At 45.7% G+C, this 21614-nt stretch overlaps 1 protein-coding gene across 15 annotated transcripts in view; it reads left to right on the forward strand.

Moving 5' to 3' along the window:
• The window catches only part of CAMK2G (calcium/calmodulin dependent protein kinase II gamma), a 219639-nt gene that overhangs the window by 67273 nt on the left and 130752 nt on the right, over positions 1-21614 (forward strand). The window contains exon 1 of one of the 15 annotated variants that reach the window (XR_011600484.1): positions 1399-4665. The exons of the other annotated variants lie outside the window; for them this stretch is intronic. The gene's annotated coding sequence lies outside the window, so the exon portion shown is untranslated. Of the gene's footprint in view, positions 1-1398; positions 4666-21614 lie in introns of those variants that run through there. 15 annotated transcript variants of the gene reach the window in all.

Here is a 21614-nt window from a genome sequence, read left to right on the forward strand (position 1 = left end):
TTTTTCTCAAGCTTCTAGGCCAGGCCCTGAAGCTACTTTTACACCCACTGCAGCAGGCCTCCGCCCTGAAGCGGGCCCAGGGGTTCCTCAGCCTGTGGATTTTCAGTCCTTTTTTACTCAGGCCATGTCCCATATGTATCAAATGGGGTTGCAACAAGCCTCTGGTGCCTTCCCTGCTCCTACGTGCCCTACCACTTCGGCCTTTTCCATGCATCCCCCTGGTGCACAACATCAGCAGAGATCTGTTGACTGTAGCCTTGTGCCTGAATCAGCCCGGGAGGACGATTTCCTGGAAGATTTTGAGATGTCGGAGGATGAAGAAGAGATTCAGGACAAGCCGGCATTTCCAGGTCTATTTAAGCCTTCATTGTTTCGCTCTCTCCTACGCAAGGCGAAAGCTGCCACTAATATGGATTCCACACCTCTTCAGGGCTCCTCTTCTTCTAATCCATCTGGTCCCAACAGTAACCTGTTCAATCTACCTCAACCTGATGAGGACTTTGTTCCCTGTCCGGATCTTTTCTGCCAGGTTGTTCAAAAGCCTTGGGACCGCCCCGCCTCGTTGTCGGGTCCGAATTCATTTGATCGAAAGCTCTATGCCTCGGCCCCTGCGCTGGATGCCCTCCTGCAGTTACCTTTGATTGATGATCCGGTGGCGAGTCTTACATCGTCTTCCATCCTGGTAGGTGAGGCCGGGGATGGTCTCAAGTTTGAGGACAAACGAGCCGAAATGGGGTTTCGCAAAACACACCAAGCGGCGGCTTGGGCCATTCGTGCTGCAACCTCCTCATCATTCTTTAATCGGGCATCGCTGGTGTGGTTGCGTCAATTGAAGGACAGGCTTCCCCCCGAGGACGCACGACTACAGCAGGACCTGGCCAAACTGGTCGCAGCTGCTGAATATTCGGCTGACGCGTCCTTAGACGCAGCTAAGTTTGCTTCCAGGGCCTTAGCTTCGACTGTATCTTCAAGACGTCTCTTGTGGCTCCGTAACTGGAGAGCTGACGCCAAGTCCAAGTGGCGCTTGACTGCTGCCCCGTACAAAGGCCCTGCCTTATTTGGCTCATCCCTGGACTCTGTGCTGGTCGAGAATAGGGATAAGAAGAAGGTGTTACCCACGTCCTTCCGACGTCAGGACAGGCGCTATGTACCTTATAATCGACAGCCCTTTCGACAGGAGCAGGGCGCCGGGGGCGCCTCTTACTACAGATCTTCGCAGTCTCAGTACCAACCAACTTCGGACAGGGCGCCCTTTCGTGACCGCGGTCGCCGACAATCCAACTTCAGGCGACCTTTCAGACAGTCAGCGGGCCGTTTTGCCAGGCGCGGTAAGTGACTCACCGCCTCTGGTCCCAATCGGGGGCAGGCTCCAGGCATTCTCTCACCTGTGGCCGTCTACCACCTCGGATGCCTGGATTGTCCAAACTGTCACCGAAGGGTTACGTTTGGAATTCACCACCATGCCACAGGACTTTTACCTTCAATGCCCTTGGCCACTTCAGCCGGAGAAGCGGTCTCTTCTGTTGCTCGAAATCCAACATTTGTTGCAAATCCAGGCCATAGAACAGGTTCCATTGCATCAACTCAAAACCGGCTTTTATTCAACACTATTCCTGGTGCCGAAATCCTCGGGCGACTGGAGAGGCATTTTGAACCTTCGACGTCTCAATCAACACATCTTGTACCGTCGGTTCAAGATGCATTCTCTCAAGTCTCTGCTGGGTTGCATTCGTCCGGGAGATCTGATGCAATCTGTAGATCTAAAGGAAGCGTACCTGCACGTCCCTATTCATCAGTCGCACAGGAAGTTCCTCCGGTTTGCGTTTGGAGACCACCATTTTCAATATCGGGCGATGCCCTTTGGCCTTTCGTCCGCTCCGAGGACGTTTACAAAGTTGCTAGCGGCAGTAGCGGCGTCGCTCAGAAAGATTCCTGTTCGTCTGGCGTGCTACCTCGACGACATTTTGATCCTGTCGTCTTCTCCCGAACAGGCGACCCAGGACCGGGAGCTAGTACTTCAGTCCCTTCAAAACCACGGGTTCACTTTGAACCTTGCCAAAAGCCATCTTGTTCCCACATCGAGTATCCTACATCTCGGAGCAACAATAGATTCGACGCTGTGTGTGGTCTCCCTATCTCCCGACAGACAGGCCAGCATTCGGGAACTGACATCTCAAGTCTTACTACACCGGACTGTGACCTTGCTGTCTCTCTCCCAGCTTCTGGGGAAGTTGATATCTTGCTTAGACATTGTTCCGTGGGCACGTTTCCATCTTCGTCGCCTCCAATGGTTCCTACTCCCTTACCAGAGACAAGGTCGAGCGGAGTCTCTTCTCAAGGTAAAGGTTCCAGCTCCAGTTCGCCTTTCCCTGAGGTGGTGGCTATCTCCAGCCCTCAACAAGGGTTCTCCCTTTCTCGAACCAGCTCGGATGGTGTTGACCACGGACGCAAGTCTGCGAGGCTGGGGGGCTCACCTCGACCGTCAGCTAGCCCAAGGTGCCTGGTCATCGGCGGAAAAACTGCACAATATAAATTGGCTAGAGCTCAGAGCGGTCCGTCTCGCCCTGATACACTTCAAACGCCTTGTATATCGCCAGGACCTTCTGATTCTAACGGACAATGTGGCCACCAAGGCCCATATCAACAAACAAGGGGGGACCCGCTCCTGGGCACTGATGCAGGAGACGGAGCGTCTTCTGTCATGGGCAGAGCTCCACCTCTCGTCGATAAAAGCCGAACACATCTCGGGGACTCTCAATCGAGAAGCAGATTGGCTCAGCAGAGACCAAATAGATCATGCCGAGTGGAGGCTGGACCCCGGCTTGTTCCAGGACCTGTCCAGGAGGTTCGGCCTTCCCCTAGTGGACCTGTTTGCGACGGCAAAGAACACCCAATTGCCGAGATTCTTTTCCCGCTATCCATGTCCAGCAGCGGAGGGGCTGGATGCTCTTCGGAGTCAGTGGCCCAGGGGCCTTCTTTATGCCTTCCCTCCCCTTCCTGTCATCCCAAAGGTAGTGCGGAAGGTCATTCACGAACGGGCGAACCTTCTACTAGTTGCACCGTATTGGCCCCGTCGAGAGTGGTTCGCCGATCTCAAGAACTTATCAGTCGAACCACCGTGGAGGATTCCACCCGACAAGATAGTACTAACTCAAGGAGCCATCCGTCATCCGGAACCAGAATGGCTTCGATTAGCCGTGTGGCATTTGAGCGCATAAAGCTCATTAAGGACAATTTGTCTGCCGATGTTATCTCCATTATTCAGGCAGCTCGAAGGCCTTCAACAATTCGTATTTATAATGCCTCATGGACTGCCTTCACGAGATGGTGCGGAGATCATCACGTAGACCCCACAACTGCTTCTGTTCCGGACATTCTGTGTTTTCTGCATGCGGGTTTCTCCAAGGGCTTGGCCCCCGCGACTCTACGCCGACAGGTGGCGGCTCTAGCCACTGTCCTGTCAGGAGAATCTCGTGTTCCTTTGTCTCAGGACCCCAGGATCCGTTCTTTCCTCCAAGGGGTCTCAAATTTGCGGCCTCCGCCGATTCATCGCTACCCCACTTGGGACCTTACCTTGGTGTTGCAGGCCTTGACGGGTCCACCGTTCGAACCCATCGCTTCGTCCAGTCTACGCCACTTGTCTTTGAAGATGGCCTTTTTGTTAGCAATAACTTCGGCGCGCAGAGTATCCGAAATTGCTGCCTTGTCCATGAGAAGTGATCTCTGCATCTTCTATCCTGACCGGGTTGTTCTACGCCTCGACCCGGCTTTTGTTCCTAAAGTGAATACTCGTTTTCATCGAGCCCAAGAACTCGTTTTGCCTAACTTTTGCCCGAACCCGCGTCATCCTGCTGAGAAGCGGTGGCATACTCTAGATGTGAGACGGGCATTGAGAAGATATCTTAAAAGGACTGCCCCTTTTCGAAAGACTGAGGCTCTGTTGGTGTCCTTCCTTCCCTCTTCCCTGGGTCAGAAGGTTTCTTCAACTACAGTAGGAAGGTGGCTCAAAGCCTGTATTTCTAAGGCATATGACTTAAGAGAGGCCCCTGTCCCGGGTGGTATATTGCCCCATTCTACCCGTAGCGCCGCAACCTCTGCGGCTTGGGCTACCCAGGCTTCGGTAGATGATATTTGCCGGGCGGCCACATGGTCTTCCCTTTCATCCTTTGTAAGTCACTATAGGCTGGATAAGTTTGCTTCTGCAGATGCTGCCTTTGGCAGAAGGGTATTACAGGCTGTAATCTCTCCACAAGGCCAGTCTACGGCTTAATTCCCTCCCTTCCTTTCTAACTTGGGTATATCCCAGAATGAGGAGTGTCTGAACGGCGAGTAGGAAAATGGTCGTTGCTTACCTGAACGACCCTTTTATACTCGACGTTCAGACACTCCGTCCCTCCCTTTCTTGGCCGTGCCTGGCTTTGGTGGAGGTCTGCTTTTTCTCCCTCTGTAGCTGTCTGCTTCCTGTGTGTCTACCTGATGGAGTTTCTAATGGTCGATCCTGCTGCTATTGAGCCAAGTTGTCTTCGTGAAAAGTCTGAGGAGGAAGCAGGAAGTGAGGAGGATGCAGCTCCAGAGGGATTTGATTGACACTCAGCTGTGCAAATAGGAGTGATCATAACCCAGAATGAGGAGTGTCTGAACGTCGAGTATAAAAGGGTCGTTCAGGTAAGCAACGACCATTTTGTTCTGCATTGTCTGATCACAAGTTGCCCCTTCGCTAAAAATATGCCTCACTCTATGAATTCTGTGTTCCCAGAAGAATCTCAGGCTTGTATCCCCCCCCCCAAATATTTTTCTTTCCCAAGAATATCTGGTCTGGCTTGTTAAATGCTGAGATGCTACATGAGTTTCACCTGGAGTGCCTGATGGTAATAATATGAGTGGATTTAATTCATCTACCCTTTGGCAACAAATGTTAAAGAGCTGTGAACATAGAAAACAGTGATATGTGTCCTACACTCCTGAAACAGATGCTGTGGAGATTAAGCTGCATCAGGATTGAAGAACTCAAATTATCTGGCAGGCAAACATCCATTCTGTCCTATGCTGCTAATGGACCAGTTTGTTCCTAGCTGCCATCTGGCTGTTTCATCTTGCTCTTATTAGCAGCAAAGACAAATGTAACATTCAGGATTTGACCTGGGCGCACAGGAGGCCAGTGGGTTTTTTCAGTATCTAGCCTTGATTCTGAATATCCGATGCACAAGGCTGTCTGTTTTACTGGCTTTAAAAATCAACCACTTTCATGTCCTGGTCACTACAGATGGCAAGATGCAATTGGGGAAAATATTTAGTTCCTTTACTGCAGATTGCTCTGATAGTTGCTATAGTATGCCAGCATCTTAAAAAAGAAGGGCAGAAGCAACTTCTATCAGCAATTCTGCAAGGAGCTATTTACAAACCTGGCTGATATTTTAAGGGTTACTTCCATACACATCTACATAGAGTCCTATTGCTACTTTCTTTGAAGGTAAGCAGTGATGTGCAAAATGCAGAAAAGGAATAATAAACCAAAAAGTAAAAACATAAGGTACCTAACTCTACTTTACCACCAAACCATTCATATGTCTTTCCATAACTTTTCCAAACACCATATCTTATTTTATACATTGGCTTTTCTTTAAACTTTTTGCATACCATATTTGTGGATTTTGTCACCTGCATCCAACCTCTGCTGTCTCCTTCCTTTCAACTTGTTTGCTCATTCTTCATTTGTTTTGTTATTTTGCTATTTCATGATTTCTGTGTGACAAATTACATCACCAGTTTATATTCAGTCTACAGTTATCATCCATATGTTCTTAACCATAACTCTTTTTGTATTATTGCACACACTTTCAGTGTATCCCATTCCCATTGCATTCAACTTACCTTTATGCTACTCCTGAAATACTCAACTCTCATTTCTGTGACATAAAGTCAGCAGAGCATGCTGTTACCTACAACCAATTTCACTTATTTCAGCAAACATTCCTTTTTTTGCAAAGATCATCTACAATTCTATCCATTGCCTTTCTACCAACATTTCCCTGTATTCATCTGTTTTCCCATCTTTAGTAAACATTCTACCAAGTAATACAAATTTGTTTATTTGTAAATCACCACCTTTTCTCAGTCTAACATTACCTTACTCTTTGGTACAGTTCTGTACAGATTGCATCAGACAAGGTAGCTGATACTTTTGCCTAACATTTGGCTTATTAGCCAACAAGTATGGTATCATCAGCATACAGAAATAAACATATATTCACATCCTCAACCAAGACACCTCTAATATAATCAAAGACACATTCATCCATATAAATTAAAAAAGAACAAACATTGCACTTCCTTATGTTAACTCAATGTTGACTCTTTCACTAAGGATTCCATTCTCGTGAATTACTCCTATTGCATTCAGCAACCAACATTCATATTTGCCCAGATCATTTTCCAGTGCGCTGCGTCTACACTCCATAGCTGGGTTAGATCCTCTTCTCTGACAGCAACTGAGAGAACTTTTAAAATTGATTCATCACCTCTCTGTGCTCTAGCCACACCCCTTCTTGCCCATGATTCCCCAGTCTTTCTCTCAGTTGCTGACAGACTGAGGTAAAAAAATTTGTTCCTCTGTGCTCTGTGGAGTGTGTTATTAGTGCGATTAGGTTTTTTTATTTAATTTTGATTATTTCCGTTTTTGCGGTGGAGAGCTGAAGATCTCTGATCTCATTGCCGCCTGTCAGCTGTAGTTGCCGGCAACGCGTCTGGCTGAGCCGGGCCTTTCTGAGCCTTGGCGCTCTGCGCGCCATCAGCTACCGGATTCTGACTCTTTGGGGCGGATCCGGCTGAACGATTGCCGCAGGTGGTCAGCGGGCTGGATGGTTCGCTGTCGTAACCCCTGCCACCACCATTGTCTTCGTGACTCGTCGAGAGCTCTCCATTTAGTGCAGCGGTGTCGGGGTGTTGCACACGTTTCATGCAGGCCCTGTGGAGTTCGAAGGCAGGCGATCGGCAGCTGTCCCGTCAGAGTTCTGCGGATGGTGTCGTCCTTTCGGCCTGAGGTGTTGGCAGTGGACGTTGGCCTGGGTGTAAGTCATCCAACTGTGGGGAGGTTGTGTGGCCGCCATTTGGCTCACAAGCCTGGGTTGCCGCCGTTCAATATCGTGGGGGAAGGATTCCTTGTGGCGGGCCTGCCGTTTGGACTGTAGAGCTGTTGCGGGTGCCATTTTAAGATCATCGATGATCGCGGCTGCCATTTTGTCATTGGCTGGGCCTTGTTTGGTTTTGGCAGCAGATTCTGGGCCGTTTCTTGGGTCGTTGAGGGGGGAGACCTTCCAGCCCTAGCACCGCTAATCAGAGCGCCTTCCCAGTGCAGCCATATCAGTCTGACTGGCTGTGTCTCAAGTCTGGGCACTGTGTTTTTATCGTCTGAGCACAGGCAGCCATTGACTCGCATATCCAGACAGGTTCCTGCGGCTCGTGTGCACCTACAGGCCTGTAATCACGCTGGTGGTCGTACTTTGGGGGCCCTCAGTCCCACCAGGCGTTAGTTGGTACCTTCTATAAAAAAAAAACTTAAATTTTGTGTGTATATATATGGAAGTGTACATCTCAAAGAGTGGCTATGGCAGATTTGTCACCATCTTCGGATCATGAACCAGAACCAGCCCTCCCAGGGCGACCAAGCCACAAAAGAAGAAGGTGGCCAAGCGGTCTATTTCCGTCAGCCGCAAGTCCCATCATTCCACAACGTCTGTCATGGCTGATAAGGATGCACTTTGGCATCATAAGGCCTTTGAGCGCCAGTATGACAAGGCCAGACAGGCGATTGCCAGTTCATTCGCACGGAACTCAGAACCAGTTCAACCGGTGCTTCCTGTCTCCGGCCCTTCCACCTCTGGGACGATTTTGCTGACTCCTTTAGCATTGTCCAAAGGAGTTTCGCAGTCTATGCCGGATGTTTCCTTTCATCTGCCCCGTCGGCAGGTGCCTTCGGCCACATTTACGCCCACTGCTGCGGGAACCTCTCCTGGCGGCTTCACAGCTGGATTTCCAGGCCATGCTGTCCACGGCCTTAGCAACCATTATGGCAGCCAGTGTACAGCAAGCTTCCCAGGGGCCTCTTCCGGTGCCGCCTCAGGAAACGGTGGCTACTCACGCTTCATACAGACCCCGTTCTCCTCGGAGACGTGAATCAAACTCCTCTGTGGATTCCGACCACGAGGAGGACTACCCTGAAGATCTCGAATTCTCCGAGGATGAGGGTCTCGTGCCTGATTCTCCGGCCTTTACCGGCTTGTTTCAACCGGCTTTGTTTAAGTCGCTTCTTCACAAGGCTCGTTTGACATCCAACCTGGGGTCAGTTGATGCGCAACCTACCACTTCTCCCTCTGAACCCAGTCCGCATGATGCGTTGTTCAAGCAGGCCAAGCAGAAAAAAGACTTTATTCCGTGTCCTCAACTTTTCACAGACGTTCTTCAACCACCTTGGGGCCAACCGGGGTCTTTAACTTCGTCCAGCAATCAGGACAGAAAGCTTTACTGTCTGGCCCCCGAGCTGGAGGCGCTTTTGGATTTGCCGGCTGTTGATGCTCCTGTGGCTAATCTCCCTTCCCAGTCGGTTATTTCTTCAGATCCTTTGGATGGCCTGAGGTCAGAGGACAGACGCACGGAACAGGCCTTTCGTAAGTCCCATCAGGCTGTGGCCTGGGCTATTAGAACTGCAACAGCCACTTCCTTTTTCAATCACGCATCGTTAATTTGGCTGCAACAGTTGCAAGAACGGCTTCCTCCTGAGGAGACCAGATTGCATCAAGATATTAACAAGATTGTCGCAGCTACGGAGTATTCGGCCGACGCTTCCTTAAATTCCGTTAAGTTTGCATCTTGTGTCCTCGCATCTTCGATCACGTCAAGGCGTTTTTTCTGGCTGCGCCCATGGAAGGCTGTTGTTAAAACAAAATGGAACCTGGCAGCTGCCCCTTATAAGGCACCCAACCTGTTCGGTGCCACTTTAGACCCGGTCCTCATGGAGGACAAAGATAAGCGAAAACTCCTACCTTCAGCTTATCGTAAGCAGGACAGACGTTATGCTCCATATACTCAGCGGCAGCCCTTTCGGTCTTATTCCGGGGCCGGGGGGGGGGTCCTCTACTTATCGGCAGTCGTTCCAGCCAACTGACTGCTTTCCGGACAAACAACGGTTCCGTGACTGGGGCAGATCACATCCCGCTTCAAAACGGCCATTTCGTGGTTCCAGCTCCAGGCCCTTCCGCTGGGGCAAATGACTCACCGGTGCCGGGTCTGGTAGGCGGTTGTCTTCAAGCCTTTCACCACCAGTGGGCATTGTCGACGTCGGACGTTTGGGTACATTGTACGGTTGCCGAGGGCCTCTTGAACGAGTTTATGGACCACCCACTGAGTCGCTTTATCCGATGCCCCATTCCTCATTCTGCCGAGCTCCGGTGTCTCATGTCAGCAGAAATCTCGCATCTTCTGGAGATCAGGGCGATAGAGCCTCTTCCACCGGACCATCTGGGTTTTACTCGATCCTGTTCCTGGTGCCCAAAAGCTCAGGGGGAGTCAGAGGGATCCTCAACTTGAAACAGTTGAATCTGGCGGTACGTTGCCGCCAATTCAAGATGCACTCCCTTCGTTCGATCCTCTCTTTGGTGAGTCAAGGGGACCTCATGCTGTCTGTGGATCTATGTGAGGCCTACCTTCATGTGCCAGTTCACCCCTCTCATCGCAAGTTTTTGCGGTTTGAGTATGCGGGCAGGCATTACCAGTACTGTGCCATGCCCTTCGGGCTCAGCGCCCAGGACTTTCACCAAGTTGGTGGCAGCTGTGGCTGCAACCCTCAGACCGGTTCTGGTGAGGATCTTGTGTTATCTAGACAACATCCTGGTCCTCTCGTCCTCCCGGAATCATGCGGCACGCGACATGGATCTGGTGCTCTCGGCCTTTCGGACGCACGGGTTTACCATAAATCTGGACAAGAGTCATCTTGTGCCTTCCACCTCCATTCTGCACCTCGGCTCCATGATAAACTCTGCCAAAGGGCAGGTGTTTTTGTCCCTGGAGGGGGTGCGGAACATCAAAGCTTTGCTCGACCATGTCCTGGCCCAGAGGTCTGTGCCCCTATTGACTCTATCACAACTTCTCAGGAAGCTTGTATCGTGCTTCCACATTGTTCCTTGGGTGCGCAGACACTCTTGCCCATTACAGTGGCTACTCCTTCCCTTTCAACGGAAGGGCTGTTTCAGCACGTCGAGGAAAGTGTTTGTACCTCCCCTTGTCTGTCGCTTCGATGGTGGAGGTCGTTGGCCATCCTGCGGGGCTGTCACTTTCTGGAACTGGACCGGATCGTGCTAACCACCGACGCCAGTCTCCAAGGTTGGGGTGCCCCCCTTGCCAACCAAGTAGCTCAAGGAATGTGGTCTCAGTCAGAGTGCCTCCACAGCATCAATCTCCTCGAACTTTGGGCGATTTGTCTTGCTCTGCTTCACTTCCGACCCACGGTGCAGGGGGGTCACGTACTGGTCCTCATGGACAACACATCCGCCAAGGCGCACGTGAAACGGGAAGGGGGCACGAGGTCCCGTGCCTTGATGCTCGAGTCGGAGAAGCTCTTCAGTTGGGCGGAGCGCCACCTTCTTTCGATATGGGCGGACCACATATCCGGGACTGCCAACGTTCGAGCAGACTGGCTCAGCAGGGAGCAGATCGACCCAGCCGAATGGCAGCTACACCCGCGGTTGTTTCAAGACCTATCGCTTTGGTTCGGGACCCTGGTAGTCGACCTGTTCGCCAGTCCTGCCAATGCCCAACTTCCTCGGTTTGTTTCCCGTTACCCGACACCATTGGCGGAGAACACGGACGCCCTGCGGTGTCGTTGGCCGAGCAGCCTGGTGTACACTTTTCCCCCAGTCACACTGATTCAACAGGTGGTCCGGAAGATGATAGCAGAAGGGGCGGAGATTTTGTTGGTGGCTCCCAACTGGTCACGCCGGCCCTGGTTTGCCGACCTAGTGGAGTTTTCTGTGGACAGTCCGTGGGTGATCCCACCCATCGGATATTCCTGTGCCAGGGGGCCATCTGCCACCCAGAGTCAGTGGCTCCAGTTGGCCGTCTGGCATTTGAAAGGGTCATCCTGAAGAATGAGCGGCTGTCGGACAAGGTAATCGGCACAATACAGGTGGCTCGTCAGCCTTCCATGACACGGATCTATGAGGCATCTTGGAAGGCATTTTGTCGTTGGTGTTCTGCGCATCATGTGGGCCTGACTTCGGCAGCTATCCAGGACGTTCTCGACTTTCTCGGACAGAGGTTTGGCTCTGGCCAGCTTGGGGTGCCAGGTTGCTGCTCTCTCCACGGTCCTCACCTTTTTCCCTTATCAATCTTTGTCTCATGACCCATGAGTGCGAGGGTTCCTCCATGGCACCACTAACTTGCGCCCTCCCACGGTACATCGGTACCTGTCTTGGGATTTGCCTCTATTACAGGCCCTCACAGCCTCACTGTTTGAACCCCTTGGTTCGATTTCTCTCAAGTTTCTCTCCTTTAAAGTGGCTTTCCTCCTGGCTATCACGTCAGCTTGGAGGATCTCCGAACTTGCAGCATTATCCGTCAGCAAAGACTTATGCATTTTTCATGCTAATACGGTGGTGCTTCGGCTTGATCCTGCGTTTACAACCAAAGTAAACTCGTGGTTTCACCGCTTGCAGAAAATCGTATTGCCAGATTTCTGCCCTTCTCCCAGACATCATCGTGAGGTTCTCTGGCACACCCTTGACATCCGCAGGGCTCTGCGATGTTATATCAGCCGAACTGCATCATTTAGGAAGACGGAAGCACTTCTCGTTTCCTTCCACCCGGCCTCTATGGGCCAGAAGGTTTCATCGGCCACGGTGGGTTGTTGGATCAAGGCCTGTATCTCGTCCGCCTACGAACGCCAGGCTCGTCCTGTGCCGGCCAGGATTTTGCCTCATTCCACCCGGAGTGCGGCCACTTCAGCGGCTTGGGCGACACAGGCTTCGGTGTTGGACATCTGTCAGCCGGCCACTTGGACCTCGTTGTCGCCCTTCATCCGTCACTACAAAATTGACGCTTACGCTTCGGCGGAGGTGTCTTTTGGATGGCGGGTTCTTCAAAGTGTTGTTTCGGGGTCTTCCACGGAGAGCAGTCAGCCTCCCACCCCTGGGGTTTAGGCTTGGGTATGTCCCAGCTATGGAGTATAGACGCAGCGCACTGGAAAACGGACGTTGTCTTACCTGAACGTCCATTTTCTGGGCGCTGTGGATACACTCCACTCCCTCCCTTACTTGTCTTTGGGGCTTCCTGCTCCGTTGTTTTTTTGTTCTGGTTTATGGTTGTTCTTAATAAAAGTTGTTGTTTTATATTGCTGTGCTGCGCCTTCGTTCAAGACTGGGGAATCATGGGCAAGAAGGGGCGTGGCTAGAGCACAGAGAGGTGGTGAATCAATTTAAAAAGTTCTCTCAGTTGCTGTCAGAGAAGAGGATCTAACCCAGCTATGGAGTGTATCCGCAGCGCCCAGAAAATGGACGTTCAGGTAAGACAACGTCCGTTTCTTAAATTAACACTATTCATTTTAACTTATTGTTATTGTAAATCAGGAGTGTCCAACCTTAGCAATTTTAAGACTTCTGGACTTCAACTCCCATGGCCTGGCTAGGTAATTCTGGGAGTTGAAGTCTACAGGTCTTAAAGTTGCCAAGGTTGGACACACCTGCTCTAAATTAACATAAAATAATGTTCCATAAATTTTCTTATTCATGTTAATTTTTCTCACAATGTATTGAAGAACAAACATGCACTGCAGTTATCATTTATTTTTCTAGTCACAACCGATATAAGGACCAGAATTCTGCTAGACACCTTCTCAGAGCCTTACAAGACAAATTCCATTTTAACTTTTGTGTTCAGTTTTGCATTTCAAATATTTCCATCCAATATTTCAACTATGCTGAGACTCATAGAACATTAACAAATCAATTTAAAACCATGTCAGATGTCTCAATGAACCATTAGAATATTATTATCCATAAACCTAAGCCTGTGAACTAGAAGAGGCAGCTTCGGAGAAATTAACTCAATGTTCTCTGTCCGGTGTTAGAGCAAGATTAACTCCATGATAGTCTGATGAGTTACTAGCATTGAATGTTTGTCACCAAATACCCCAGCAATGAGAAGATTAGAATAGCAGTCCATGCTGTGATTGAGCTCAGCATTGATTCTGCAGTGGTAATGGCAGAAAGAAAAGATAGTTGTTTGGCATCAATGCCAGCTAACAGAGCTGTTCTAAGTAACAAGAGATTTTGTAATCATGGCTCACAGGGTGGGCAGTTGGACTGATTAATTATTCGATTTGTAAGACATTTGGGGTCAAAGTCACTCATATACTTTAAGAAATCATTTTGAAGCCACATCTGATGGAAGTATTTTAAGTAGTCTTATTCCATTTTGAAGCAAGGTTTTCAAGTAAGTAGTAGTTTCTCAACTCTAGGGTTTTTTTTTTTTTTTGAATGAAATGAGTATGTAGATCCAATTCATGCTGACTTTAGGAATCAAGAAATCCCTCATTGCTTTGGTTAGAGGCCATCAGGATTTGGACAGAGAACATGTTTGTTCTTCTGGATTTCTCTCTGAAACCAACCTGTGTTTGGGTTAGGCTTGCCTGACTGGGATTTAGAGACAGTTTTTACAGTGTCTTTTAGATCCCCCTGAAGAGCTGATCTTGGGAGGTAGTGTGTGGTTTTCTGGCCAATGGTCTTTGGAATTCCCCAGAGGTCACTTCTGTTCCCATGCTAAAATTGGAATTTTTAACATCAATTTTATAAAAATAATTTGCTTTTTAATGAAAAAGTAAGCAAACTTAATTTACAAATTGGAAGGCATATCAGATGCATTCCTTTAATGTGATGATAGTTACCTAAAGTATATGCATAACTAACAAGGTAGATTTGAGAAATGAGACAGAAAGATGTTTGTGATCTCTTTAAATCTTTCTAGTATGTCAATTCATGATGAGATGAGATTAAAACTGGTGAGCATCCTAAAGTCCATCAAAGAAAAACCAAATGGGTTCCCTCTATGTGTATGTTACAATGTGGGGATTGGTGTTTACAGAACAAAGTTTCCAGTAATGAATTTGACCCCCCCAAAATATCTTCCATTCTTTCAAGTTCCTGTGCTTGAGCATTTTTCATTTTAACTCTTTTAGTATGACTTTTGGTTTCACATAGCTAATCCTTGGTGAAATAGGATAGTTTTTTCCTGTCCTTTCCTTCAGCTGTATTTGTGCTCCATAAGATAGCTGATTAGGCACACTGACTTTTTTCATCATATCACTGTATGTTACATAAACATGCCCAACTGACAGTTCTGAGGTTTGCTAGAGTTTGCAGATATCTGTTGCTTTGTTTGTCTGTTTGAACATATTCTGCCCAAGGGTTCCTTTCCTTCCTCTCCTTTTTTAACGTGCTAAGAAAAATCAGTGTGATTTTTGTAGACAGGATGGAAGCTATGGATTCCTATCACCTTGGCAAACCTTCTATGCTATCTATATTTCCAATAAAAACTCTATATAAATTTAATTTAGTGTTCAGAGACATGTTTGAGCTTGAAGAGCATTATTGAGACATGCTATACCAGCAACAATGTTGAATAAAATGCACTTGGAGATAGAGACGTAAAGGGGGGGAGATCAGAGAAGGAGTTATTTCCATTTCTTAGTACTAATTTTTGATTCAGCATTATCAGATGTAGCCTCAGTGAGTTTTCAGCTATGAAGAATAGAATAGAAATAGAATAGAATAGAATAGAATAGAATAGAATAGAATAGAATAGAATAGAATAGAATTCTTTATTGGCCAAGTGTGATTGGACACACAAGGAATTTGTCTTGGTGCATAGGCTCTCAGTGTACATAAAAGAAAAGATACATTCGTCAAGAATCATAAGGTACAACACTTAATGATAGTCATAGGGAACAAATAAGCAATCAAATCATATTAGGAAACAGTCAATATAAATCTTAAGCATACCAGCAACAAGGTTAGTCATACAGTCATAAGTGGGAGGAGATGGGTGATAGGAACGATGAGAAGATTAATAGTAGTGCAGACTTAGTAACTAGTTTGACAGTGTTGAGGGAATTATTTGTTTAGCAGAGTGATGGTGTTCAGGGAAAAACTGTCCTTGTGTCTAGTTGTTCTGGTGTGCAGTGCTCTATAGCTCGTTTTGAGGGTAGGAGTTGAAACAGTTTATGCCCAGGTTTCTGTTGCCATTTTCAAAGAGCATTCCTGAATTCTGTGGTTCATCTTAGTTCATCTTAACTCTGTAATAAAGCAAGCAAACTTCATAAATTGTATTTGGCTGATATAAATGGTGGTGGGTGCTCTACTAGGAATTTTTCTGTTTCTATAAGACAAAAATATGTTTTTACACATTGGGGTCAACAGTGAAGTGGATTGTTAAAACACAGCTGAGATTTTTTTTCTTAAGGAGCATTAACTACCACATTAATTAATAGGCAATCATTCTTGATTTGGACTAATTTTGAGGTTTGATTAAGTAACTACTTAAAAGCTGGTTGAAATAATTGCAAAATTTATTTTCAAAATCATCTTCCCCAAATGTTTTGGGACATTATTGTTTTCTGCCTTTCAGAATTTTGGTTTTTTTACTTTGACTTGCAAGCTCCTGCTTTATAGTCTTACCTTTCCATATTGGTATCTTTTCCTGAGCCATTTTCAAAACAGAGTATCTGTGTCATGGGTTATGTTGTACATGCTTGGGCATTTCAGCGGCTTGCATGGGGAGGAAACTTGGAAGCACATTGCCTGAATATGTTTCAGAGTCTTTAATTACAGGGTACTCTGATGGTCACAAGAATTTCTGGAATAAGCATTTCAGCTGATGATCTGTCTGCATTCCAAGTGAGTCAACGGTGGGGGATCCCAAATCCATTTTTACCTGACCTTTTATTGTTACGAGTGGCTAATGCCGTAGAGACCTGAGAGGAGACCCACGCAACTGGAGCAAGCTTAGTTTTCTGTTTTGTGCTTGTCTGCCTGTTTTGTTGCTCTGGAGACGGAAGAGCATGGAATTCTTTCCCCCATCCAGAAATAGTTCCATTACCTTGTGACCAGAGTGTTTTCCTCCTTGGTTGGAGGCCAGCTCACTCTGTGTATGTGCACAGTCGGATGAGGCAGAGTTCTGGGAACAGAGAGGTCATCATTCCTTGCCACAAGCTCCTCACATAGTATCATGACTGCCCTATATCTTCTACCTCTTATGCCTCAGATGGGGGGTAACCTTTTCAGGAGCAATGGATCTTGAGCGACATCTCCTTTGGCACTTCACTGATTATGTCATATTTGCCCTAGGCTATGTCCATCTTGCTGTCAGCTGTCCATCTTGGCCGTGTGGCTGGACAGCACGTTTAAGCATGTGAAAGCTCCTATCTTTTCCATTTCTGTTGTGGCTACTCAGCTGTTTGCTTTCTTGAATTATTGCCCATAGAAACTGACTTCCCATAGGCTACCGAGAACTGGATTTTTGCAGTTGGAAGACCTGAATATTGGACCTCCTTCCCGGGTATGAAAATCTTCCACTAAAAAGAGGGTTATAATTGTAACCCATTATTCAACTCTTACTTTGTAAAATTCCTCAATTTTCTGAAGCCCAAAAGGTGAATTGTAAAAGGATTAGGTGACCTTTTTATATCTGTCATAAGAAGATTATTAGCATGAATTGGGGGAATTTCTTAATTAAATGTTGGGCATCTTTTTTGAGTATGGGTTTTAGCCAGGGTGGATTTGATTTAAATCGAGTTGATTTAAATCACAATTTAAATCATGATTTAAATCACTAGTAAAAAGGCTTGATTTAAATCAACTCGATTTAAATCATAATTTTTAAAGAGCAACTGTCATCTCTGCTACTCCTTTGACCCACTGTTGACTCACCGATAGTCCCAGTGTTGCAGAATATACAGCCTCATGCTACATAACTAAGCTCCATTTCATGCTGAATAAACTAAATTATTTATGTATCTTAAATAGAAAACTATCTTATGATAGATTTTTACTCCAAAAGTTTTTTATTAAAATAAATTCGATATAAATAAAAAAAATCCGATTTAAATAAAAAAAATCTGATTTTTTTGATTTTTTTTAAAAAATCATTGATTTTTATCCACCCTGGTTTTAGCAGGGTTGCTCAAAGGACCTCCAAATTTCCTTTGAGACTGGATTCTTAGTTTGGAATCGGTCTACCCTGCCTTCTGTTGATCCAGTGCAGCTTCTCCAAGCTCAGAATTTTGTGTTATTCTGGAAATATGGAACTGTGAAATTAGGTTTCTGGATAAATGGTAGCCCTAGAAATGTTTTTCTGAACACTTAGCAGGATTGGTGTTTACTTCTCCCTGAGGCCCAGTTCCTTCACTGCAGCCCCCTTTTAAGCTTTTTACTCTCCAGAGGGAAAATCGGGAGGGGGGGGGGGCGATGGATTTTGTACAAAAACTCAATTTAGGTTTTGTAAGAAGACTACAATAAAAAGCAACAACAAAATGTGCTTTTCTTCAATAGCATGTAGCTGAGCTCAGATTTCAACATAGATTGATTTTCTCATAAGGAAACCAAACCATAACCATTGCTGTTGCTATAGTTTAATGTAGAGTGGCCCATGGACCATCTCTGATTTTCTGGTGAAGCTTTTATAGAAGTTGTCCATTGTTTAAGACAGAGGTCAGCAACCCTTTCTGGCCCAAGGGTCCATGGTGCTATCTCATATGATAGCCTAAGCACCTGCTGAAGTAGCATGGAATCAGGTGAGATTTTAGTAATCTTGCCAGAGATCTTATGGGAGAAATTGCTGAAACCTTACAAGGTTTGGATCCTTTTATAAACCAGGGATGTGTGAGGTATTTCAAATTAGATATGGAAGAAAGGTAAAACACCCACCTCAAGGAAATACAGTAAGTATTCTGGAAGTGTGTGAAACTTGAAACAGTTCAAATCTCTTCCAAAACACAGGTAGTCCTTGACTTATAACCACAATTGAGCCCAAAATTTCCATTGCTAAGATACTTGTCAGTTTTGTCCTCTTTTACGAGTTTTTCTGCCACAGTTGTTAAGAGAATCACTGTAATTGTTGACCAGATCTGGTTTTCCTCATTGACTGTGCTTGTCAGAAGGTCACAAAAGACGATCATGTCCACCCTGGGACACTACAACTGTCATAAATACATTCCGGTTGCCAAGTGCCCAAATTTAGAACACGTGATGCTGCAACAGTGTGAAAACTGATCATAAGTCTTATTTTTTTCAATGCCATTGTAACTTTGAATGGTCACTAAATGAATGGTTGTAAGTCGAGGACTGCTTGCAATCAAACCAGACCCATTTTGTGCTTGGATTGGAATGTTTCACACTCAAAATTCTTCAAAGAGCCATGGTTGCGCAGTGGTTAGAATGCAGTACTGTGGCTACTTCTGCAGACTGCCAGCTGCCTGCAGTTTGGCAGATCAAATCTCACCAGGCTCAAGGTCGACTCAGCCTTCCATTCTTCCAAGGTTGGTAGAATGAGGACCCAGATTGTTCGGGGCAATAGCTGACTCTATAAACCGCTTAGAGAGGGCTGTGAAGCACTATGAAACGGTATATAAGTCTAAGTGCTATTGCTAAATTCAATACATTTTGCCCACACCAATTTTCTGTTGAGGTTTTCTGGCTCTTAACCAGAGGCAAACATTACTTCTCCCCATATCAAGGTGTAGGGTTGAGGTTCTAGGCTAGGAGTGTCAGATGTAAATGCCTTATTCTCTAATGTGTAAATAATGTATATATGGAACATCAGGGGTTAACTTATTACTTGAGCTTTAATGTATTCATATTTTACCACTCCCATTCCTGGCTCCGCCCCTTGTATATAAAAGGAGCCATCCTCCCCATTTTCCTTGCTTCTATCTTGAATATTCAGCGAATATAGAATGCCTATTATGATTAAAGAGAATTATATTTAAACCTATAACTTCTATTATCTTTATTGAGTCTGATCCTGAAAATATTGCAACAAGCTGGTAGCAGAGGATGGTTAATTGACTCAATAAGTAATTAAAAATGTCCAAGAAAGATAGGCCCAACACCAGGGCCTACAGCAAAGAAATAGAAACTGATCAAGAGATGATCAACGAATCCACTAATGCGATTTCGAGAGAATCCGAAGAATACACCACTGAAGAAGAAGAACTGATGAGTGAAAATAACGACCAGGAAGAAATCGAGATAGAAAATAACGAACTCAGGTCAGAAATATTAAAAATACTAAAAAGCCAAAAGAATGATGAAAGCCTCATCGCGGACCTCCAGGAGATGCTGAGGAACAGCGGAGCAGCGAGAGAGAAAAACATCATTAAAGAAAAACCCAAAGATCAAAAAACTGTGAGTGAAATGACTACTGAGAAAATAGTTGTAAAAAAGAAAAGATGTGACCCCGCGCGAAATTTTGAACGGCAGCCATCTTGGTTTCAACGAACTTCAAAAGAGAGTGAAGCAGAGCCAATCAAAACGCTCAGTTCAAAATTTCTGGCGCGAAAAACGCTATCAGACGAAGAAAGTGAAAAAGAAGTCTCAAACTCTTCAGATGAACCAAAATCAGAAAGTGAAGACGATTTAACAAAGTCTCAAGTAGAGTCAGCAATGAAAACACTTTTTGCTGCTTTTGGGCCAAGATTGAAAATTTCTAAGACATCAACGAAGAAGCAAGCAATCAAACCGACAACTCAAGACCTGCACGCTCCCATCCTGACTTCGAAAACGACGACACCCGAGCCCAGAGAGCCATGCCGATTCCGTCCTACACCGCAGACAGAATCGAGTGCCAGCACACACAAGAGAAAGAGAAGAACCGCCGCCATCACCAAAGCCCCAAAAACCGAGCCAGAGACCGACTCATCTGAAGAGGAGCGGATCGAGAGAGCTGAAATGGAGAGAACCTTCCACAACGGCGCCAAAGAAGAAATGAGCAACGCGCATGTGCAAAACTACGTAAACGGCCCCGAAAGACTTGAACTGGCCAGAGAACCGCGCAGACTCGTTACAAGCATCCCAATGCCGTTCTGTAATTTCCTGCACTTGAGAGACCACGGACTGCCTCAGGTTGTAAGTAATGGACAAAATAATGTGGGGAACTTACCCAGTGACTTCCCAAAACTTAGAGTTGATGGCATTAATTTACAAGAGTGGTACCAACAGCTTCAGGTTATTTTTATGAAAGAAAATTTACTATTCTTTATAACTAGTCCTCCAAGAAGACCTTGGACTTTAAAAATAGACTGTTTACATCATAGAGCATTTTTCATAATAATTTCTAGCGTGTCTCCTGCAATGTATCATAGCATCAAACCAAACCTAACTGTATCAGAAATAATTCAATGCATGTTTAATCTATTTCACAGCGATAGCGTAGCCACAACCACAAGAATGTCTAAGGATTTCTTTTCTTCTAGAGTGAAACCAGGGGTTTCTATAAGTGAACATTTGATAAATCTAAACAAAATAAGAGCTGAGCTGCAATTGAGGGGGGAAGTGATTTCAGATCAAACTATGAAAAGTGTTATTATCAATTCACTTGATCCATCATGGGATAGCTTTATGTCACACTTAGATACCATTAATTTGGGATATTTATCAATAGAAAGTCTATCTAACAAATTGATAGCAGAAGACAATTCAAGAAAAAATCGTTCCAGTAACCAAACAGAACACAAATCTTTTAGGAAAGTAGTCTTTCAAGATAAATATAATGAAGCCTTTAGATGCCACAATTGTGGATCCAGGGAACACAGTAGAAGAGACTGTCCCAAAGTCCCAAGGGAGAGACATAGGCCAGAATATAGGAGCAAATACAATTACAGACAATCTTCCACAGATAGACACAAATATAGAAGTCCACCAAACTACAGAGAAAGTAGAGGGGGTAGAGAAAATTCAAAAGAGAGAAAATCTGGGTCACTAAATGGGCTAAATAAACAAGACAGCACCAAAACACAACAAGATGAGAACAATAATTGGCTTATTGATTCTGGTGCAACAAATCACACCACTAATAAAAAAAGTATATTATCTTCATTTACAGAAGATAAGTTTGTGATAAAGGTAGCTAATCAAGAAAAGGTTCAAGTATTAGGCAGAGGAAATGTGACCTTGCCTGGTTTAGGGAAAATAGAGGGGGTATTATTAATCCCAGAAATACCTCACAACATACTAAGTGCTATAAAACTAAGCAGAGAATCTGACATCAATATAGTTTTCTCAAAGGGGAAAGCAACTATAGAAAAGAACAAAACAAATGTAGGCACTGTGATGATAAAAGGGGGTCTACCCTATCTGATAACCAAAGAAAGATGGTTACATAACATTGATTCAAATATAGAAGATTGTATTGAAGCAGATGATGAAAATGTCAGTAACAGTGACAATGATGAATGTAAAATAACTCATGATAACAAAAATACACACAATGAGAAGAAACCAAAAATAGGTAAACCAATTCATGATGAGTGTGCTCATATCTTACATAGGAAGTTAGGACATGCAAGCTTTCCTGTA

Source organism: Pituophis catenifer, unplaced genomic scaffold (assembly GCF_029215685.1).
Source record: "Pituophis catenifer annectens isolate HBS135680 unplaced genomic scaffold, rPitCat1.0.hap2 SCAF_6, whole genome shotgun sequence".
Taxonomy (NCBI): Eukaryota; Metazoa; Chordata; class Lepidosauria; order Squamata; family Colubridae; genus Pituophis; species Pituophis catenifer.